Source organism: Castor canadensis, chromosome 2 (assembly GCF_047511655.1).
Source record: "Castor canadensis chromosome 2, mCasCan1.hap1v2, whole genome shotgun sequence".
Classification (NCBI taxonomy): domain Eukaryota; kingdom Metazoa; phylum Chordata; class Mammalia; order Rodentia; family Castoridae; genus Castor; species Castor canadensis.
Genome location: NC_133387.1, coordinates 109786014 through 109799139, shown reverse-complemented (window position 1 = coordinate 109799139; position 13126 = coordinate 109786014).

Below are 13126 nucleotides of genomic sequence, written 5' to 3'. Positions count from 1 at the left end.
GAAAATCAGGTCACACTAAGGGAAAGAGTAAAAGAAGGAAGTTAAGGAAGTGAATATTGTTGCTATACTCTCTCTACAAGCAATGATGAATACAGAGAAACCACCATAAGAAAGAGATTAAGGTAGAAAGAAGAAAAATAGAGGAGATGAACCAAATTGGACTATACTACATGGAAGTGCCACAAGGAAACTTCCTGTGTAGCTATCTTAAACAACCACAAATGTCATTTTTTTCTTCTTTTCTTATACAAAATCAGTGAAAAGGATGATGCAACAGGTCCTGTTTGGGGATGTTGGTACCAGTGGGAGTGGGGAGGAGGTTTGGAAACAGTGAAGGATGGTGAATACAGTAAAAATGCTGTATACATGTGGCTGTAAATGGAAAAATGATATCTGTTGAAATTATTTCAGGAATGAGAGGAGGGGGAACTAAAAGAGAATGATGGAGGGGGTGAATTCAAGCATGATACATTGTAAGAATTTTTCTAAATGCCACAATGTACCCCCACCCAGCATAACAATAAAAAATAAAATAAATAAAAAGAACTGACCAGAGTCCCAGGAGAAAAGATCCTGCCCATCTGACTCTTTTCCGTCCCACAACAATATCTCCTAGTGGCAAAAGCTTATGTGTAGTATATACATAATTTAGTTCCCTTATTCTGCGTATAAAATGGGTACAGAAGGGCATTTGGTCAGGTTGATGCAACACTATTACCAAAAGACCTGTGTTTGTTTTTAAGGGAAGAGTAATGGGGGTGTCAAATCATTCCACAGAGTTGTGGAATGTTGTACAGAATTCAGGAGTTGTACAGAATTCTTGATTGTGAGAGACTACATACAAAAAGATCCACACACAAAATAGGATCTGTTATCTTCTCACACAAACTCTCCCAGGCACTGACATGGGTCTGTATCAGGAAGGATTTGCAAATTTGATCATGCTTTCACAATTAACGACAGTTTCAGCTAAGTGCACTGCATGTGATCATGATACAGAAAAAAGTACATCATTAAGTGTTCTACTTACACTGGGTGCTTGCATGCTTGAATAACTTCTCAGTTTCCTGAGAGAACTAGTTATGGACAGATACTCCACTTCATGCTTCGTTTTCTAAAGGTCTGTCTTGTATTCTGAAAGTAAGTGATTTCTGTCTACATAAGAAGCTTTAGTAGAACAATTAGAAGCACCACTTTGGCTTGCGGATGTGAAAGGTGATGAAAATCAGAAAATAACAAGTGGCTTTTTCACAGGTGCCTGTAAGGGAAAAGTGTTCATGCACTAAATCCACTGACTAGCAAACTAGGAACTTATCTGGGCATCTGTTTCTCCCAAAACAAGCTTGTGAGTAAGTTCAGTTTTCCATGGGATTAATAAGAAGAATGTCACTTGTTTTCCCCTTTTCAAGTGTGTTACTTGAGATAAGTTTAGAAGTAGAATCCTTAAGTTTTATTTTTGTGTTTAAAGGTTCACTTACATTTGGTGTATATTGAAATGATTAGGAGAGAAAATTTATATTTTCCTCTTTCCGTGGAAATTCATAGAAAATCCACCTTAGAACTTCTGACAATTCTTCCATTCTAAGCATCTCTGCATAACCATCCCCTGCCCCCCAACTACAAAAAAAAAGTGGGGAAGTGGGGAAAGCCTTCTATTGTCTTTGTAGCATGATCATCGCTGGAAGGACTGAGTAACATGGTGACCTCCTCTCCATTACCTTCTGTCCTCAGCAACATAGTTGAGTAATTGTGTGCAGCTAACATCAGTGGGACCAGATTTTATCATGCTTTTATTTTTACTTGCTTGTTTTAACACTTTGTTTAGTTATAATCAAAATCCAGGAAGTAAGTCAGTTTTCTATAGGTGATAGACAAGGTGAGAAGAAAAAGGCGGAGCAGTCAGTTGAGGCTGAGTTGGAGCTAGGTTCCCAAGGAGTCAGAGAGGCCTAATGCCAATAGGGTGATATCCAGTAGCCAGCTCTGCCACTGCCCATCCTGGACATCACCAAAGACCACCCTCCTCATGCTGTCATGCTGGCCACTGGAATAAAATGCACAGATAATATACATGTGGAAACATAACAGAACTTTGCAGTGCTTTCTTTACCTTGTGCCATGCTTGGGTTAGGAGAGTAAGAATGTCTAGAAGAGACAGACAGCAGAGAGGAAAGAGATTGGCAAAAATTCACAGCAGAGAATCTGAGCAAAGACTACGCAGCCTCCATAACCCCTGCACGAGCAAGAGATGCCTTCATCTGGATTTCTCGAGAGTGGTGTGGGTGGTGTCAGGAAGAAGGGAGGTGGCCCTACTGGAGTCCAACAGAAGCAGAGAGTGAAATGCCTCACCCCATTTCAGATACTGTACTCCACTGACTGGATGGACTGTTAGACCTGCCTTCATGTTAGAGTGATGAGTCATGAGAATTGTGGATCTTGGGGTGCAGTGCCCCAGAGCTCCTGGGAACCTTTACCTCAGGTGAGGAGCATCAGGAATGCTGAGCCAGCCTGTGGGTCAGTGGTTATCAGCTTCAAGGCTTTAGCAAGCACTGTAAGACAGGAGGGCTCCCACCGAACCTGGAGGACAAGGACTTTGGGCTGCTGTCATCTGAAGGTCAAAGGGGAATACTAGATGGGGATTTGCTCTATCATGTTTCTTACAACTTCAGTGCATAGACTTGAATGTCTATCCACTTTGGCTAGTGAAGTCTATGGCTAAAAGTGCAACAAATGTCTTTTAAGATTTCTATTTTCCCTGGCCCATAAATGCCTTTTTTTTTTTTTTTTCTGTCTTAAAATGAACTCTGGGGATAAAAGAAGAACTGAGCCATTCTCTGAATGTGTCATTTCTATCATGGCAGACAGAGTTAAGCAGTGGATAATTAATTTCAGCATAACCCTGATGTTGTAAGAAAGAGAAACTTGTGTAACAGCAGAAAATTGATTTAACAGACTACACCTATCATGGTGTTCTAGATCTTTGCTTTCCTTAGAAATGTGATGACTGACTTCTCAACATTCTTCAACTCATTGGCTTTACCACATGGTCCTTGCCTTTTGAACTCCTTGGTAAACATATATCAGGTTCTTCGCTGTCAGGATCAAGCAGTGTGAGGGCAGGGGTTGGTATTGGTGTTATAGACACCTGTAGTCTCTGATTAGAAGATTTCCAAATCCTTTGTGTCTGGCATGGAAATATCCAGGCAGGACACATGGATGTAGTAAGGGAGGTAATAGAGTTTATCAGAGGTAAGGGAAAGGCATTACAAAAAGCAATGGTGGCCCCATCTGGCCAAGTGGGCTAGGTTTGGGATGAAAACACACACTGCAAAAAGGAAAAACGAAGGAGAAGGAATCACAACAAGCAATTGTGGACCCCTGGCCAGGTGAGCCAGGTGGGATGGAGAAGTAGGAATAAAAATGGGGTGTTTTCTGTTTCAAGGTGTTTTAATCCTCCAGTAGACTGTGTGAGGGGTGGTGTTTGGTGGTCCCTGAGCTAAGGTGATGAATCACTCTGCATATTCTTATGCTAATTCTCAGGTACCTTAATTTCACTTAGGTGGAAGTTTCCATAGGTTTTTGCCCAGCTCTGTAGCTCTACAGAGGATTTGCAATTGAAAAGGAGGCTCAGAGTGGGTGAGAGAGGGCATCTAATCTGAAATGCCCTAGGTTAAATTATGTAGACTTAAGAGTCCTACTCTTTCCCTATTTTCTATCCTGCCTTAATAGGAGTGGGCCATTCAGCGTGATTGAAGTGTAGAGAGTATTTACCACCCTTTGCCTATGGAGATGTTCACTTTTTGGATATCGGGCTCAGTGAAACATAAGCTCTTGGCCTATCATCCCCATCCCCCTTCCTTCGGCTTCTCATAGGCCATGAACTAGGGGTCAGTGGTGTTCTGGTTCTACTCTAGTTCCTAACTAGATTCAAGACTACATTAATAGTTTTGTCCCACCTGTGCTCCAAAACAAACTTGGGGAATCAAGTGCCTCTACGGTGTCTTGCATAATCACACCAAAGCCCCCTGTCCTATCATGCACACCTGGTATCCCAAAAGATGGAAGTCTGAACACTTCCGCCAAAGGACCCAAGTACACTGAATCTGAATACATAATTATAGCTTACTTCCTCTCCTAGCATTACAGGCTCAGTCTGAATCCTAGTTCCTTGGCTAGGACAATCATCATATACTCATTAATTTGACAAATAGAGACACTATTTCTGTTCTCATGTTATGCTAGGTGATGAGGATAAAAAGATGAGAAAAATTAAACCATTTTTCTCATATGTGTTGTTGGAAATGTAGGCCCCAAAGTGACCACGTGGAGAGGAGTGATCTGGCCAAGAAATTCTTTATTGCTGGGTGGGAGAGGGAGAGAGTCAAGAGAGAGAAGCACGAAGGGCAGGGGCTTAAATACCCCTCAGTGGGACTCAGCATGATCTGATTGGTTAGGATCTTATGGTTCATGATGATTGGATGTTGGAGCAGAAGGAGGATTCAAGCTAGACTTGAGGCAGGACTGTGACCCTGGAAGGTGGAGGCTTAAGGGTGCAGTAAGAACTGAAACTTATTGGTGCCATTATTGCCAAACTGTGTCATCCTAAGCCAAAAATCTCAGTAAAATGGAAAATATCTTGATTCCAGTAGAGCTATCACATGACATCATTATTGCTGCACAATTAGGTAGTTCATTCTGGATGTTATTCATTAAGAATTTAATGGTTCATTTTTTAACCATTTGGTATGTTGCATAGTTTCCCATGGCCCTTCTTTTATGCCAATATAATACATTCAAAAGACAATTTGGTGATTGGCTTGGATAGAATAGACTTTTTCTGGGTGTGTCAAATATCTTAGGTTTGTTGCAACAGATCTACTTTCATTATCCCTACTTGCTTTCTGCCCCAAGAGGTTGACCTATGTGCTATGTAGCATGAGTCCTCACATGTATTCAAAGGAAAAGAGAACAGAAAATCAAGATCATTATAAATTGACCTTGAGTTCTGGTAATTTTTGCCTTTTTTCTTTCTCTTGGGTAGCTATATGGAATTCAAATGGCATATGACAGTTTTTCTTATACAAAATCAGAAAATAATTCTAGGTGAATTATAGGCTCAATAGTGAAAAAGAGAAAGGGCTTTAAAAATATATTTTAAATTATCATGAATTTTGGGAACATAAAAATTTTTAAGCAGGATACAAAAAAGCATGACCCATAAAGAAAGAATAGGGTCGAATAGGACTATGCTAAAATTATGATTTTTTTATTTAATTATGGACACAACAGAAAAAAACCAATGCACAATATGGTAAAAAATATTTGCAACACATAAACTGACAGAAGACTGGAACCCAGAATGTATAAGTAATACATAATTACAACAAAAACAAGACAATGCAATGGCATTTCATAAGAATGGACATCCACTTAGCCCATAAAAAATTTTGTTTCGCTTATTTACTAATAAGTAAAATGAAATTTAAGGTCATGATGTAGCTCACTGAGATTGAAATGGAATTTGGACCCAAGGCCATCTTCAGGGTACAGACACGAGCTATAGGTTTAAGTAGACAAGGAACAGGGTGCATGGGACAAAGATAAAACAGGTATGTTCTGGTTGACCATTATCTCCTTCCAAGGGGTCCAGGAGAGATTCTAGAGTTGAGATCTAGATTCATTGTCAACTAGCAGGTGGTCCATCCTGGGGAAGGTCTCCTGTTGGGGGTAGTTTTTGTCCCTTGTCATGAAGATACAATCTGTCTTTCCTGGAATCCAAGGTGATTGCAAAGTGACTGCAAAAAGAATTGCCTAGAGCAAAGACAGATACAAAATGGAGGACAGATGCCAAATTTTCTCCTGCTATTAGCTAATTCATGGGCCTAAGTAACAAGACCATGCTTTTCAGCTAAAGCAGTTTAAGCTCCTCGTACAAGATGACTAAGATAAAACTGACAATAGTGTTTGGTAAGTAGTTGGAAAAATGAGTGCTTGGAATGTTGTTGGAAGGACTATAACTCATACGGTGGCCTTGGAAAACAACGGAATATTATCTACCAACTTTGACCCAATTTCAACTCTAAGTACATTCTGAATGCAAATGCTTGCATGTGTTCTCCAAAAGAACTGTGTAAGAAGGTTTCATTCATTCATAGGGAATGGTGGTACTTGCCTGTAATCTCAGTAGTGGGAAAGCTGATGCAGGAAGATCACAAGTTTGAGGTCAACCTGGATTACATAGTAAGATTCTGTCTCAAAAAGAAAAAGGATGTTCATGAAAACATCATTAACATTAACTTGAAAGAAACCTTTCAAATAATTGAAATGTACATCAACAGTGAAATTGACAGGTCAAGGTGCATCCCTTGTAATGGAGGACATCATGTTGAGTGAAATAAACCAGGCTCAGAAAGACAAAGCCCACATGTGTGGAAGATAGATCCAAAAGGTGAACATATACACAAAAACAAATGTGACCATATACAAACTCAGATGTAGGTCATGTGTATAACAGTGGAACTGCTCTGTGGAACTCAGGGAAAGAAGGAAAGGAAAAGAGAATGATAGAGCATCTACAATATCATAAAATATATCATCTGTGCAGGTAGAGGATAAAAGAATGTGTATTGAAATCTGTTGAAAAATGGGTGTGAGAGGTAAAAAGTTAAGAGAGTAATGGAAGGGGTTGAATGGATTGAAGAAAAATAGATTCAGAGCAGGGACACATTGAAAAACCCCTTGGAACACTAGCTTAAATATTAATAACAAAAGACAGGACTATAAAATAGGTACAGAGTGTGTGTGGGTGCTTATATGAAGCAGGAGGGTGAAAGAAGGGGATTAAGGTGAGAGTATGTAGTTTATGGATTTCATATATGAAATAGAACAAACCTCTTGCAATTGCTTTAAGTGGGTTGGGGAGAGGGTTAAGGGGGAAAGACAGTAGGGGTGATCTAACCAATGTACAACATAAGCCTACTTGGAATTGCCACAACAAATCCTCCCTGTACACTGAATATATCCTAATAAAAAATTTTTAAAGATTCATCTGTTCCTAGAATATTGCAGAACAGAGAAACAAAAGAACTAGAGATCCAGACAACAAAGAAGAATCTCACAATTTTGAGTTAAAGAAAGGGGACAAAAATCAATGCATGTTGAGCTATTCCAGTTATATGAATGTAAAAACAAGTCAATGTGTGAGACCTAGGTAGTGGTTACCTTTGAAAGGAGCACAAATAGTGGTTTTCTTAACTAGATGGTGGTTTCCAAGATATTTGTTTCTGCATAATCGGTTTTTATTTAAAATTTTACTCATTTATTCACACGTGCATACATTGTCTGGGCCATTTCTTCCCCCCCCCAACCTCCTGCTTCTTCCCTGTCCCCCTCAACACCCCTTGCTTCCAGGAGGAACCTGTTCTGCCCTTATCACTAATTTTGTTGAAGAGAAAACATAAGCAATAATAAAAAAGACAACGGGTTTTTGCTAGTTGAGATAGCTGTAAAGAGAGAATCCTAGAGTCGCTTCCATATACAAATGTGTTACAACCCAAGTTGATTCATCTCAAACTGACCTTTTCGCTAGTTCCTGATTCCCCTTCTCATATTGACCTCTGTCACTTTAAGGTTTCGGTATAAGTTCCTCTGCAGTGGGGACATCAAACACTTTCATGTTTTGGGTTTCTTACCTATCCCCATACCTCCCATATGTGCTCTCCCCTTATTATGTGACCCAAGTCCAACCACATTGCTGTATTTGCCCTAGATCTAAAGTCCACATACGATTTTTGGTCTTCTGAGCCTGGCTAACCTCATTCAGAATGATGTTCTCCAGTTCCATCCATTTAATTGCAAATGATAAGATTTCATTCTTTTTCATGGCTGAGTAAAATTCCATTGTGTATAAATACCCCATTTTCTTAATCCATTCATCAGTAATGGGGCATCTTGGCTGTTTCAATAACTTGGCTATTGTGAATAATAAACATGGTGTGCAGGTGCAATAAACATGAGTGTGCTGGTGCCTCTGGAGTAACCTATCTCGCTTTCCTTTGGGTATATCCCCAGGAGTGGGATTGCTGGATCATACGGCAGATCTATGTTTAGATTTTTAAGAAGCCTCCAAATTTTTTTCCAAGGTGGTTGGATGAGCTTGCTTTCCCACCAGTAGTGTATGAGGGTTCCTTTTTCCCCACATCCTCACCAACACTGGTTGGTGGTGGTATTTTTGATGATGGCTATTCTAACAGGGGTGAGGTGGAATCTTAGTGTGTTTTTGATTTGCATTTCCTTTAAGGCTAGAGATGGTGAGCATTTTTTCATGTGTTTTTTGACCATTTGAATTTCTTCTTTTGAGAAAGTTCTGTTTAGTTCACTTGCCCATTTCTTTATTGGTTCATTGATTTGGGGAGAGTTTAGTTTTTTAAGTTTTCTGTATAGTCTAGTTATCAGTTTTTTGTCTGATGTGTAGCTGGCAAATATTTTCTCCCTCTCTCTGGGTAGTCTCTTCAGTTTAGAGACCATTTCTTTTGTTGTGCAAAAGCTTTTTAACTTTATGAAGTCCCATTTGTTCATTCTTTGTCTTAGTTGCTGAGCTGCTGGGGTTCTATTGAGGAAGTCCTTATACCTATTACTTCCAGTGTTTCCTGCTCTTTCCTATACCAACCTCAGAGTTTCGGGTCTCATATTAATGTCCTTGATCCATTTTGAGTTGATACTAGTACAGGGTGATAAGCATGGATCTAGTTTCAGTTTTTTGCAGACAGATAACCAATTTTCCCAACAACATTTGTTGAAGAAGCTGTCTTTTCTCCATTGTATATTTTTAGTCCTTTGTCAAAAATGAGGTAGGCATAGTTGCATGAATTCATATAAGGGTCCTCTGTTCTGTTTCACTGGTATCCATGTCTGTTTTTGTGCCAGTACCATGCTGTTTTTATTGCTATTGCTTTGTAATATAGTTTGGAGTCAGGTAACATGATACCTCCAGCATTGTTCTTTTTGCTGAGTATTGCCTTGGCTATTTGCTGTCTCTTGTGTTTCCAAATATATTTTAGGGTAGATTTTTTAATCTTTGTGATGAATGTCATTGGGATTTTGATGGGAATTGCATTGAACATGTAGATTGCTTTTGGGAGTGTAGCCATTTTTACTATGTTGATTTTATCAATCCATGAGCACATCTCTCCAACTTCTGTAGTCTTCAGCGATCTCTTTCTTCAGGGGTTTGTAGTTCTCCTTGTAGAGGTCATTCACATCCTTTGTTAAGTTTACTCCTAGGTATCAGATTTTTTTGAGGCTATTGTAAATGGAATTGTTTCCATATATTCTTTCTCAGTTTGTTCATTATTGGTGTATAGAAAAGCTAATGACTTCTGTAAGTTGATTTTTATCCTGCTACCCTGCTGTAGCTGTTTATAATGTCTAGGAGCATTTGGGTAGAGTTTTTTGGGTCTTTAAAATATAGGATCATATCATCTGCAAATAGGGACTATTTCTTTACCTATTTGTATTCCTTTTATTTCTTCTAGTTGCCTAATTGCTCTGGTTAGGAATTCCAGTACTATGTTGAATAGGAGTAAGGATAGTGGGCACCCTTGTTTCATTCCTGATTTTAAGGGAAATAGTTTCAGTCTTTCACCATTAAGTATGATGTTGGCTGTAGGTTTGTCATATATAGCCTTTACAATGTTGAGGTATTTTCCTTCTTTTCCTAGTTTTCTTATAGCTTTTATCATGAAGTTGTGTCGAAGGCTTTTTCTGCATCTATTGAGATGATCAAGTGGGTTTTGTCTTTGCTTCTATTAATGTGCTGTATTACATTTATAGATTTATATCTGTTGAACCACACCTATATCCCTGGAATGAAGCTGACTTGATCGTGGTGAATGATGTTTCTGATGAGCTGTTGAATTTGGTTTGCCATTATTTTATGAGGATTTTTGCATTGATGTTCATTAAGGAGATACCTCCTTTTTGGAGGTATCTTTGTCTGGTTTTGGGATGAGTGCAATATTGGCTTCATAAAATGAGTTAGGCAGTGTTCCTGCCCTTTCTATTTTGTGGAACAATTTAAGGAGGGTTGGTATTAGTTCTTCTTTAAAGGTCTGATAGAATTCAGCAGCGAATCCATCAGGTCCTAGACTTTTCATTTTTGGGAGACTCTTGATTGCTGTTTCAATTTCATTTTGTGTTATAGGTCTATTCAGGTGATTAATGTCCTCTTGGTTTAATTTTAGATGGTCATAAGTACCTAGAAAACTGTCCACTTCTTCAAGATTTTCAAATTTATTTGAATATAGGTTCTCGAAGTAGTCTCTGCTGATTTCCTGGACTTCCGTGGTGTTTGTTGTTATCTCCCCTTTTGCATTTCTGATTTTACTGATTTGGGTTTTTTCTCTCTTCATTTTAGTCAGGTTTGCCAGGGTCTGTCAATCTTATTTATTTTTTCAAAGAACCACATTTTTGTTTCATTGATTCTTCGTATTTTTTTTTTTGTTTGTTTGTTTCTATTTTATTGATTTTGACCCTTGTTTTTATTATTTCTCTCCTTCTGCTTGTTTTGGGATTTGCTTTTTCTCATTTTTCTAGGAGTTTGAGATGAAGCATTAAGTCATTGATTTGAGATCTTTCTCTCCTTTTAGTGTATGCACTCATTGTTATAAACTTTCCTCTTAAGACTGCCTTTGCTGTGTCCCATAGGTTCTTGTAGGTCATGTTTTCATTTTCATTAACTTCCAGGAACCTTGTAATTTCCTCTTTTATTTCATCAATGACCCATTGATCATTGAGCCATATGTTGTTCAGCTTCCAACTGTTTGCATGTTTTTTACTGTTGTTTTATTGTTGAGTTCTATTTTTAAGGCATTGTGATCAGATAGAATCATGGGATTATTTCTATTTTCTTATACTTGCCATGGCTTGCTTTGTGCCCTAAGATATGATCAATTTTGGAGAAGGTTCCATGGCCTGAGAAGAATGTACATTATGCAGAATTTGGATGAAATACTCTGTAGACATCAGCTAGGTCCATTTGATCTATGCTGTGATTTAGATCTAGGATTTCTTTATTGATTTTCTGTTTGGATGACCTATCTATTGGCGATAGGGGGGTATTAAAGTCTCCCACTACCACTGTGTTGGAGTTTATATATATTTTTAGGTCCTTCAGAGTATGTTTGATAAAATTGGGTACATAGTCATTGGGTGCATATAGTTTGATAATTGTTATTTCCTTTTAGTCTATTTCCCCTTTTATTAATATGGAATGTCCTTCTTTATCTCATTTGATTAATGTAGGTTTGAAGTCTACTTTGTCCAAGATAAGCATTGCAACTCCTGTCTGTTGTTAGAGACCACTGTCTTGGTAAATCTTCTTCCAGCCTTTCACCCTAAGCAGTGCTTGTTTCTGTCATTGAGATGGGTCTCCTGTAAGCAACAGATTGTTGGATTTTCCATTTTAATCCAGTTTGCCAAATGGTGTCTTTTGATGGGGGAAATAAGTCTGTTAACATTCAGTGTTAGTATTGATAGTTTTGTGATGATTCCTGTCATTCAGTTGTCTTTGTTGTTTAAGGGTTTGATTGTGTGCAGCTCAATCAATGTTACTCTAGTTTCTTGCCTTTTCTTCTCCTGTGGTTTGGTACTGCCTGTCCTTTCATGGTTTTGTTTGCTTTCATTTTCTGTGTGCAGAATTCCTTGAAGAATCTTTTGTAGTGGTGGCTTGGTGGTCATATATTGTTTTAGTTTCTGCTTATCGTGGAAGACTTTTATTGCTCCATCTATTTTGAATGATAGTTTTGCTGAGTAGAGTATCCTATGGTTGAAGTTATTTTCATTCAGTGCCCAGAAGACTTCATTCCATGCTCTTCTTGCTTTTAAGATTTCCATTGAGAAATCTGCTGTGATTTTGATTGGTTTACCTTTGTATGTTATTAGTTCTTTCTCTCTTACAGCCTTCAATATTCTTTCTCTATCCTCTGTGCTTGTTGCTTTAATGATAATATGTTGTGAGTAGTTCTTTTTTGGTCAGGACTCTGGTGTCCTGGAGGCTTCCTGTACCTGAATGGGCATAGTTTTCTCTAGATTTGGGAAATTTTCTATTATTTTGTTGAATATATTACAAATTCCTTTTTTTTTGCATCTCTTCTCCTTCTTAAATTCTCATGATTCTCAGGTTTGGTCTTTTTATGGAGTCAGTGAGTTCTTGCATATTCCTTTCACAGGTTTTGAGTTGTTTGAGTAATAGTTCTTCAGTTTTTTTCTTTAATTTCCATTTCATCTCCAAGTTCTGAGATTGTGTCTTATGTTTGTTCTAGTCTGTTGGAGTGGCCTTCCATTGTTTTTTGTATTTCTGTTTCATTGTTTTTTCTGAGGTTTTCCATATCCTGGGTCACTTTTTCTTGAATATTTTCAATTTGCATCCTTAATTCATTTACCTCTCTATTTATGGTGTTCTCTGTTTCACTTTGGTATTTATTTAGGGCTACTATGAATTCATTTATTTATTTTTGTGTCTTCTCATATTCTTTATTTTTGTTGTCTTGGAATTTCTTGAGTGCCTCCTATACATTTTGGTTGACCTTGTCTAGTAACATCTCCATGAAATTCTCAGTGATTTTTTTTGCAGAAGTTCTCCTTTCAGGGTGTTCTTGTGGGCTTCATTGGATTCCTTGGGATAGTCTATCTTTGTTTTGTTGGAGTCTGGATCCATTTCTTCATTTCCTTCTGAATCCTGCACTAATTTATTTTTGGGGGGAGAATGGTTTCTTTTCCTTTTTTCATCTTCCCTTTGTTCCACTTGGTGCTGTTTCTGTCCCTGGTCTGTGTGTAATTTAGTATTAGCTAACTTACAATAGTAAAACTAATGAAACCAAGAAAGAGAAAAAAGAAAAAGAAAGAAAAAATGGAGATCCAAAGAAATCAACAGGGAGAGATGGTGAACAAACAAACAGTGAACAAGACAAACACTTAGAGAGAAAGAAAAAAAAAATTCCAGGTTCAGGAACAAAAGAATTTCAGTTTTAGTAGTTCTGGTGTTACTCCTGCATCCAGTCCTGTTGTTGGCATTTAAGCAGTAGCTCTGTCATAGTCTAGCCAAGTGGTTGGGTCAGGAGATGAGATCTGT